This window comes from Crocodylus porosus, unplaced genomic scaffold (genome assembly GCF_001723895.1).
Source record: "Crocodylus porosus isolate Cpor-Errol unplaced genomic scaffold, CroPor_comp1, whole genome shotgun sequence".
In the NCBI taxonomy this organism is placed as follows: Eukaryota; Metazoa; Chordata; order Crocodylia; family Crocodylidae; genus Crocodylus; species Crocodylus porosus.
Window position 1 is genome coordinate 929,697 of NW_017728936.1, and position 10,714 is coordinate 940,410.

Below are 10,714 nucleotides of genomic sequence, written 5' to 3' on the forward strand. Positions count from 1 at the left end.
GCGCGCACACACACACACACACACACACACACACAAAGTCACACCCATCCCCTGCTCCTGCTTCTGGCACTGTGGTACCAGCAGGGCCCCGTGCTCCGTGGTCTGGCGATGCAGCCACGTGGTGCTGGAGCAGCCTGAAAGCTATGGTAGGCAGAGACTGCTGGTTGGGGGAGTGGGAATGGGAGGGGACTGGGCATGGGATGGGGCTGGGCTGGCCTTGTTGCCGGCTCCTGCCAACTCCCCCTGAGTCCAACTGCCCCTGGCTCCTGTCATCTTTGACAGGCAGCCAGAAGCAGATAAATATACATTTTCTAAATTTTTTAGGGGCCCTGCAGGCTGGATAGAATGGCCTGGCAGGCCAGATCTGGCCCATGGGCCATTTTGCCTACCCCTAACCTATGGGCATAGGCAGCAGAAGGCCAGGTCTAAGGGGGTTTAACCCCACCAAACTCATGTCAGATGACAGGAGGCTGCCTCTGCCACCTGGGACCAGTGCTGGGCGCAGCCTGCACCCAGCACTGGAGATGATTGCTGCTGCTGCCTGGTGAGCAGATCCAGGGGCTTGCACCCCTGGAAGGAGTCTGGCATAAGCCGGCAGCCCTCCCGAGGATGGAAGCCCTGGGATCTGGGCCCCAGATGAGAGAAGGCTGCCTCTCCCACCTGGGACGGACACTGGGCACAGGCTGCGCCCAGCACCAGAGAAAATTGTTGCTGCTGCCTGTCCGAGGCAGCAGTGGCAGCCTGAGCCTCCTCTCATCTGGCACACAGATCCTGGAGCTTGCACCCCTGGGAGGGCTGCGGGGCTGTGCCGGACTCCTGCCAGGGGTGCAAGCCCCTAGATCTGCACACTGGATGAGAGGAGGCTCAGACTGCCGCCTGGGACCGGTGCTGGGCAGTCCCTTCCTAGTGCCAGGGAAGATTGCTACTGCCGCCAGTCCCAGGCACCAGCCTTTTTTCATCCAACATGCAGATCCGGGGCCTTGCAGACCCCCGGATCTATGCACTGGATGAGAGGAAGCTGCTGCTGCTGGCGCTGAAGCCAAGTAAGCCTGGCTTCAAAACTCAAAACATTTTGAAACTTTCAAAACATTTCAAATGCCCTTGTTTCATTTCAAAGCCTTTTGTTTCATTTCAAATTCACTGTTTCGAGCTTGAAATGCATCAAAACAACTTTAAAATTAAACACCTGGCAAAAATTCGCACAGCCCTACCCTACATTTCTGCTGCCACCACTGCAATAGGTCTAGCTCACAGAGTCAGAGGGAGCTTGGGGGAGCTGCACCTGCTCCCTCACAGCTGCTCCTTCCCCTCCCACCCCCAGTGAGGAGCTGGTCCCACCTTCTTACACCTGGGCAGGAATCAAAGAGGGGATGTGACTCCACTGCACCCTCTTGATCTGCCTCTCGACTGAAGAATAAGTGAAGGTCTGACCAAATAACTACAGTGTTCCTGCACAAGCTACGTGGTGAAAAGCCTCACTCATGAAACTATCTGGTCAGAAATTGGCTCTGCCCACCTGCTGTGCAGGGACTGCTTTGCCCCATCTCTTAAACAGGCCAAAGCTTTCTCTAGTAGCAGTACTTCCCTGAGCAAGGACACAAGGTGCCACATGTCATTTTATGCTGCACTGCTGGAACCGGGATCTCCAATGAATACCGCATATTTATCAGGTAGTGGCAGGCTGACAGCTGCTACAGTTGCCAGCCCTGAAATGCACTCCAGCCCCTGGAACATCAGCACCTCATTACAACCCTGGGATCCTACACAAACAGTGTCTAGAAACCAGCATGCATAGAACTGCAATAAATTGAACATAAAATCCAGCATCTTCTTAAATAAACATGGTCCCAGCCTGAAAACATGATCAATTTACTCACCATCACCCCCACCAGAAATGGCAGCACAAATTCAGGAGTACCAGGGAGCTGGCAGGGCATCTAGACAGGCTGGGCAAAGCAGAAATGAATAGCAATGGATAGCCAAAACTTTGACTCTAGAGCAGTGGTTTTCAACCTGTGATCCACAGACCCCTGGGTCTACAGACTGTATCTAAAGGGTCCATGAAAGATGACTACAATCAATCAAAAGTATGTGAATACCCACACTTACAATTCAAAGGGTGCCACTCCTCCATTTGAAATTTCCAAAGGGGTCTGCACATGATAAAAGTTTGAAAAGCACTGCCCTAGCAGATGCTCAGAATCAGTGGTTCCCAAACTAGGGGTTGTAATCACCCTGGGGGCACAGCTGGGGTTAGCAATGGAGCTGAGTAATTCCAAGCTGACCAGAAATTGGGTCATAAGCCTAGAAGTGAGGTCATGGCAAAAAAAAAGATTGGGAGCCACTGCTCAAAAAGTTTGGGAAGTCTATTGACAATGGCTTTAAAGAGTGTGGGATTTACTTAAAGTATTGTACTTCAAGCTCAGCAAATCTGGAACCCTGCTGTGGTAGAGGGAATACAGGCAGTCCTCAGACTTACGACACAACCAGTTCCTGAAAACCAGGTCCTAAGTCAAAACGTTGTAACTCGGAACCAGTTTTCCCATAGGAAACATAAATGGGGGATTCGTTCCTGAACCAAGGTCTGATACCATATTTTCACCAAAAATAATCCAGAATTTTGTACTTAATCAATTATAGATGAGTAATATAGCTACATTAATGTATTTATATTGTGCCCAAGGAATTCTGGACAGATGTTCTCCAGGGAGATGGGCAATACAACAAATTTGTTCAATGGCATGGCGTTGCATTGGATCAAGCATTGTAAAGCCGAAACTGACATCAGAAAGTTGAAACGGTGTCAATTTATAAACGTTATAAGTGTGAAATGTTGTAATTCGAAACATTGTAAATTGAGGACTGCTTGTATATAAATAAGTAGACACACTCACATCTAGGTATATTTAATCCCACTGCTCGCTCGCGCTCTCTCTCGGTAATCTATAGCTAATCTTTGTCAATTCCATTTTTGTCTCTACCCATCCTGATCTAATCTTTTTGCTCTCTCTCTCTCTAAAACTCTACTGTGCCCATCACATAGCCTGTTAATGCCAATTACAACTATTGAAGCACTTTTGCTGACCTCCTAGAACTGTGCATTCAACCTCCCCTACCCTCACTCCAAAGACATCGCACTCTGACTGATTATCGCTGGAGAAATATTGCAGTGGGATGCAGAAATGCAGCCCAGCCTCATCACAGCAGTCATGTATTGTGACGAATTCTGTGCAAGTTCTGCATCTTGCTCTGATTAAGGCTGCATGCAGTTCATTGTAATTTTTAGTGGCAGGGCCCTGAGACAGGAATGCCTTTGTTTCCTGCTCCTAGAAGTTTCTACCAGTATTAGGCCAACAGTAATGATCCTGTTGATTGTAGCTTTAAAGTGGTCCCAGTGGTCACTAGGCTTTAGTGCACCAGGGATGTCAGCAGGACTAGAGCTTTTTGAGAAGCAGGGCAGGGGCAGGCTGCACTCGCGTCACCTGCCCTTATGCACAATCTAGAGTTTACAGTGGGACTGGCAGGCAGGGACCTGGGTTCTGTCTCCTGGCTTTCCCGCTGGCTCGTGTGATCCCAGGCAAGTTGCTTGGGTTTGTAAATTCAAGTCTCTGCTCACTTCAATGCCTGTTTTGCCATCACTTGAGACAGTCTTAACATGAGACATCTTATTGACACTGGACACCAAAACTGGAAGCTGCAAAAATTAGAGGCCTCTTTGAAAGTACAGGCCTCAGTCCTTCAGTGCCTTAGTTTTCCCTTCTGAAAATGCTAATAAAGGGCTGCACCCACCTTTGAAAAACATGCTGGAATCTGCATCCAAAAGCCTGCGCAAAGGGCTGTGATTGCATGGAGAATGCCTCAGCCAGAGAGATGTTCTGCTCATTCCAGGCCAGATTCTGATCTCAGCTAAACAGATATGGAGCCATGCTAGTGATCAAGAGCTACACGAAATACCACACCGCCTGTTTCATTTGAGCTCATTGTCCTGTGTGCTGCAGATGCAAGGCAGCTCATCGTGGAAGGCCAGGAGAGCAGGTCCAATGAGGCATGGGAGGCCCTGTATAATGCTGATAGCTTCCCTTTAGCTGTGCTTCACTACGTTAAGTTGCAAGGAGGAGAGTTTATACTGCAAAATCTAGATTGTTTCTCTCCCTCTCTCCCTCCCTGCAAAGATTTAAAGGTCCCCCCCTTAAATCTTTGCAGGGAGGGAGATTCATCAGCCCACCCAGCCAGCCTGCATAAAGCCAGGTCACCTTACAACACTGCTGAGCTTGCAGTCTTGAAACAGAGTCTAAAGGTAAATGAAGTGGATAGGGGGAAAGGACACATTTTTAATAAGCTGCTTCACAAGCTGAGTATCCGAGCATGCCCCCAAAGACGTGGTTGACGCTGATGGATCACCACTGGCAGCAGCTAGAACTGCACAGCTGGGGGGCAGGGGTCATGGTTCATGCTCTATAAACTGCTTGTGTTTTGCTACAGGAGGTCAAGCCCACAAGGCTTAATTCTGGAGGCTGAAAATGAGATCCAGATTAATGTTGCAGTTTGAGCATTGCCAGTGCCAGGATTTCCAGGGTGTTTACTGCAGTCCCCAAAGCACAGCGTCCATGCACACTCTCAACTGCTGTGCTTGAGGAGGGAGCAGTGAGGCGCAAAGGGCAGGTCATTCTGCACAGTCATGACCTGCTCTTCCCTATGTTAAATTACTTGGCTCTTTACTTTCTCAGTAGTGCAGCAGAAATTACAACATTAGGAAGAGGGGCTGCACCCCAGGATCAGCCTCCTGGGAGCTCTAGAGCTGCAATGTCCAACCCCTGCCACTGAAACTGACCACACAGGAAGTAGGAAACGTGCATGCACACACGCACACACACACATCCACATGCACAGCTTGCCATGGTAACAATTCCCTGCCCTCCTTGGGCGTTTGAGAGAATAAGGAAGCTGTGCAGCGTGTGCTAAAGGTCAACAGCTGCAGGCTATTTTAGCCCAAGCTAGGGAACAAGTCCCAAAGCGGAGGGCACCTCCTGGTGAACTCCTTAGCAGCAGCCCCCACTAGGTTCAGTCATGGGAGCCCCAGCTGAATTACAGCAGGTCAAATCTTATCTAATCTACCTGCAGTAGCCAACACCATGGGCTCCAGAGGCTGAATTGCCTTCTCAGAGCACTGCACATCTGCCAGGGCGATAACCCTTCAGCAACACACTTCCAGAAATTATAACTTTGTGAGTGGGGGAAGGAAATGCAATTCCCAAAGTTCCTTTCCTCCATCTTCCTTTCCTACCTCCCCATCCTGCTTTACTGCCTGTAACAAGACAGCCGGGTTTTTCATTAGCACAGGGTAGAGCTCTGCCAAGACTTGTTCATTAAGCGCTGCTGACTTCCCTGGCTGGGCATAATAATTGGTCCCACCCAGAGACATGGAACTAGCCTTGGGGGTGGAAGGAGCACAGGCTGGGGCATGGGCAACTGGTGCCTCCCGAGTCCGGCGGGAGAGGCACTTGCCCCCCAGCAGCCAGTCAGCATCCGGGATGGGGGGGGTCCCCCGTGGCCAATCACACAGACTGGGGGGGTGGGGTATCACTTCCGCTGGCACTTCCAAGTCAGCGCGATAGGCTATGGGGAACCGCCACCCCACCATCAATGTGATCGGCCATGAGGATCACTTCTCCTGGCACCCACACTCCGCAGCTGGTGCTCTCAGGGGAAGCACCAGTGCTCTCGCCTGCCCTCCCTGCCTGTTGCCTAAACAGGGAATGCTGGCTGTCGAGGTAGGTGGGTGTATGTGTACCCCCTACATGTCACCACTGGGCTGGGGTGGGAATACTAGTGGGCACCAGTCCTGAAACTGGTGCTCTTTCAAGTCACACTCTTGACACTAACTCACTGGGCTATTGATGTGGAGTCCAGAACCACAAATTAGATGTACAGTATGATGGTTTAACGTGAAACCCATAGGCTAGAGATAGACATTACACATAAACCAGTTTAAGTGAGCAGAAACTGGTTTAAACCTGTAACAAAACAGATGTTCAGTGCACTTAAACCAGTTTGAAAATGACTGAAACAGGTTTGAGATAAACCTGGCTGCATGTAGTATCAGACTGAATTGAATTGGCTCATACTGGTTTATGCATCGTCTGTCCCAGACCCCTTCGTGGTTTAAGTTAAATCAGAGTCCTCCAGCATCCCAGATGCTTTGCAACTCTGGGCAGGGTTCTGCTCTCTGCTTCAGCCCAACAGGACTGACCCATTCCCTCTGCTCCCTGGCTGCAGCTCTGGCAGGTACAGCAGCCTCTGCCTGGCTTCCTCCTGCTCCCCCACTTCCACCTCACCACTCCCAGCTCAAGCAGGGATTCACCCCTGCCCCCTGCCTTACACAGACACCTCTCAGCATTAGCTAGCAGACCACATGCTGGCTACTGTCTGTGCTGTGGGAGGCAGAACAAAGGCAGATAGAACAATGTTGGCTTAGGGATCTTTGTAGCTAATCAACAGGTAGCTGGTAATGTCCCTGCATTCCTTCCTTGGAAAAAGTTGTTTAAGAATATCTTAAACTAATGAGAGAGCCTGGTGTTTTCTTAATGGGCTGATAAACACTGAGTTAGGGGTGATAAACACTGGCCTGGCCACACTCCTCCTCAGCTCAGCACTGCAGAAAGGAAGGGAGGGTTGCTTTAGCACCCCCCAACATCTAGCCTGAGCCGCAGTAGGCATGTGTCATCATTTTTTTAGTCCAGAGGGAATGTCTGTGTGATTACAAACCACTTTAGTTTAGCCAGGTTAAACTAACCTGCAAAAATTGAATCAATTCAGGCTCAAGCTTTCTGAATGTCTGCCCCTAGCCATAAGCAATCCTAGGAGAAGAAAACAACCCAGGCCTGGGGTGATTGCTCTGAGAATCCCAGCTTAGAGAGTCACGGTCACTCTCATTCCCTCTGACCAGTGAATCTTTAACTCTTTGATACAAACTGGGTCAGTTTTAAAAGGTTGGGATGGAGACTCCGGTATAAAGGAGACAACACACACAATCTCCAGAATGCTCTGGAGCCTGGTGGGTCGGCCCCTCGCTTGGGAAATCTACAATGTGGGTTTGCATGCCCTAAACAGGAAAGGAAATTGAACCGCATCTTGGGTGAGAACTGTTCCCACTTGGCTACTGGACAGAAGGATGGATGGCTGTATTAAAAGAGAATGGCAGCCGCCACTGGATTACGTGCAGAGCCTGGGCCTGCAGGTGTTCTTTAAATGTGTTCCAAGAAGACCTATAGAATAGATTCCTCCAGGGAGACCAATGAGGGATTATCTAGTTTCTGTTTCTGACAGGGCTTCAGTGTAGGATGGAAGCCAAACTGCTCAGTTCTGTCAAGACTGAAGTGCTTCTGTATATTCCCAGCAGCAGAGCTGTTAGGCACCTTTAGGAAATATATAGGCACCAAAATTTGTGTCTGTGGAGTTTAAGTGCCTTTGGGGTCAGGTGCCAGCATTTTCAGAGTCAGTTTGGATTTAGATGCCTGAATTTTTCCATAGCTCCAAGTTAGGTGCCAGTGTTCTTTTTCGCCTCGGCCCTCTGCGCCGTTTGCTGCTGCAGGCTCATTGCAGGAGTTTCAGAGCCCGCAGAATCAGAGTGTGAGCACAGTCAGAGGCAACAAACGACACAGTGAATCTCAGGCATCTTTTCTTCAGCTGTAATCTGCTCTTTTTAATTGGACTGTTCAGTCCTTTTGCTCGGTGCATGTACAGCACCTAACACAGTAGGGTCCTGGCTCCTGACAGAGGCTCCTCAGTATCCTCATCATTCAAGTCATAAGGCCAAAGTGAAGAGAATGATGACAAGACCTTTTTCTTTTTTTAAAGAAACTTTTCCGTGTTCAAGCCCAATCAATTCCAAATCTGTGAGTCATTCAAGAACCATATGTGGCCCTGCTCCCAGCAAGCATCTTCCACCCCCGCCTGGGGCTTCAGATGCTTCCAAACCCTTTGGTGGGCATCCTACGTGCAAGCCCAACCCCAGAGACTTGGGGTTCACATTCCCCTGAGTTCTGCTTGCCCTCAGCCACATGGCCGCGGAGCAAGCTGGGGGCGGGGGTGGCAAGACCTGTGCACGCAGACGGACGAGTTTGGGAATTCCGGCAAGTGCCTCCCATGTTGTTCCTTGCAGGTATATTTCCCTGAGTCAGGGGTTGTGAAGGGCCGTGCCTGACTGTGCATGAGATCATGGAAACGGCTTGAAAGCAGGAGACCCAGCCAAAACCAGGCTGCAACATCCAAACATGGACTCTACCAAATGTCTTGAGAGGGGAGACGGTTGGTTGGTTTCAGTGCGGGAGATTAAACTTCAGTTTCTGGAGTTACGTGACTATTCAGCTTCATTTCAAAAGTGTGTAGCAGCTGTGGTCGTGAAGAAGAGTGAGGCCAAACCTCGGCATTGTGCCCCCCATACTGACTTTCTGTACTCAGCAGGTTACCCCGGCATCTCCAGCACTGGGCCCTGTAGGCCTTGCTGCTTGAGAAGTCGTTGGTACCAAGTGCAGTGTTACATCCCCACGGGCAGGTCTGTACCCCAGCTTTGCTCCATCCTCAGGCAGGGACTGGTTTGCTTTCAGTGGACTGCCAGCAGTTGTCTCTGGAATGCTATGCAAGCTCAGCTCTAATTTAGGAAGCATTCCCTAATGCACGCCAACAAGGGTGTGGCAGGACCAGAGCTAATTGCATCCGTATAAGCGCCCTCAGGTAAGAAAGACTCATCCAGCTTTTTCGGCCCTCATAAATCTCATACTCACATGCACAGACAATGTGACTGGCAGGTTCAAGCAATTAGCTAGATATTCTTTAAGAGGTATACACATGGTCCTAGCAGCAAGCAAATCATTTATCACCATTAAGAGGAACAAGCTGCCTTCATCTCTGCTTTATGAGCCTTCTCTCTCCCTGTCCATTTTCCAGTGACCCTGCATCACAGGCTGACAGATCATAAAAGGCCTGGTAAAAAACTACTGTGTGACAGGGTCTCTTTGTTGTGCTATAAATTGTTTCCTGAAAGTGGTCTAGAGACCAGCTTGAGTAAGCAACAGATCACTGGGTGCAAAGCCTCTAGTCCCCACTGAAACGACTCACCTCCAGGCTGATTTCTCCCCACCCATGACAGTGAGTGCAAAGTGCTGGAGGTGAGGGTGGCAGATGATACAGGGCTGGAGGTGGTAGGGTATGAGGCTGCAAGCCTACTCATGTGACTGTGCATTTGAGTGATGGCTTCTTTCCTTTCCCACCAGGATAGCTGAGGTAATCAAGTAAAAAATTCCATCAAAGTCGGAGGAATATGGGATTTGCGCCTGGTGCTGCAGCGCACACACATGACTGTGAGATGAGTTAATCTCATTAGACACATGCTGAAAGGAGGAGTGGGGAAAGAAGGTGGGGGGTTCGTAGCTTTCTGAGAAGCACAGCACCCTCTTTCCATCGTTAACAGCTCCCAGTTCCTTCCATTCAAGGGGTGCATCCTGCATTGCACCTGGTCTAGAGACAGAAGTTACACATAAACCAGTTCAAGTCATCAGAAACCAGTTTAAACCCGTAACAGAACAGAAGTTCAGTGCACGTAAACCAGTTTCAAAATGGCTCAGATTGGTTTAAGATAAATGTGGTTGAATGTGGTATCAGACTTAACTGATTTAGGTCAAACCAGTTTATGAAATTTCTGCCCCAGACTCCATCCTGGTACAAGTTAAATCATGAGTCCCCCCAGCATCACGGCATGCTTTGCAGCCCTGGGCTGTGCTGTCTGCTCCAGAGAGCAGGGCTAGCCCCACCCCTCTGTTCCCTAACTGGCTTACTGCCCCCCCCAGCAAACCTCAGCAAGGGTCTGGGTCCAGGGAAGGGGGCTAAACACCCCTTCCCCCACTCAAACTTACTGCTGGCTGTGACAATGGACTACAAATCCCAGAGGCACCTGGAAGCAGGAAAAGGAAGTGATGAGGAACCCTGCAGAGTCCTTGTGCTATGATTATGTACTGCAAATCCCAGAGCCCTAAGGGGCATCAGGAAGAAGCAAACACATGGCCCATGCCATGCTCTAGAGCCCCCCAGCTTCTGGCCTGAGCCACTGCAAGCATGTGGCTGCCTTTTAGGCATCTAAAAGGTCAATGTCTGTCCAGTTGTTTTTCAGTTTAATCTTTATAGCTTAGACTAACCTCTACGACTAGGGACAGACATTCAAAAAGCCAGAGTCTGAATTGATTCAATCTTCACAGGTTAGTCTAACCTGCCTAGGTTGAACCGCTTTGTAACAGCACAGACATTCCCTCTGGACTGAGAAAATGTGGGCACATGCCTGCATTTGCTCAGGCCAGGAGCTGGAGGGGGCGGTGCTAGAGCACGCCCTCAGCTGCAGGGATGCTGGAAGGGTATGGCCAACCTGGGCTGAACTGGCCAGAGAGGAGTTCAATTCCCTCCTCCCTGTCCCACTGGCAGGGACCCAAGCTGGATCTGCCAGGCGCTCCCCCCTCACTGCTGCCGCAGCAAGCCAGCATGGCCCCTGAGGCAGGGGGGACAGGGAGGGAGATTATTCCCCCCTCTACTCCCACTGCCCCTGGAGGACTGCAGCCGGGTCAGACCATGCTGATGACTGCCACTGCCACTCGCTCCCTACTTGGGACAAGTGAGGGTTTATTCCACTGCTTCCCCCAAGCACGGAGTGAGCGGTGGTGGTGTGGGT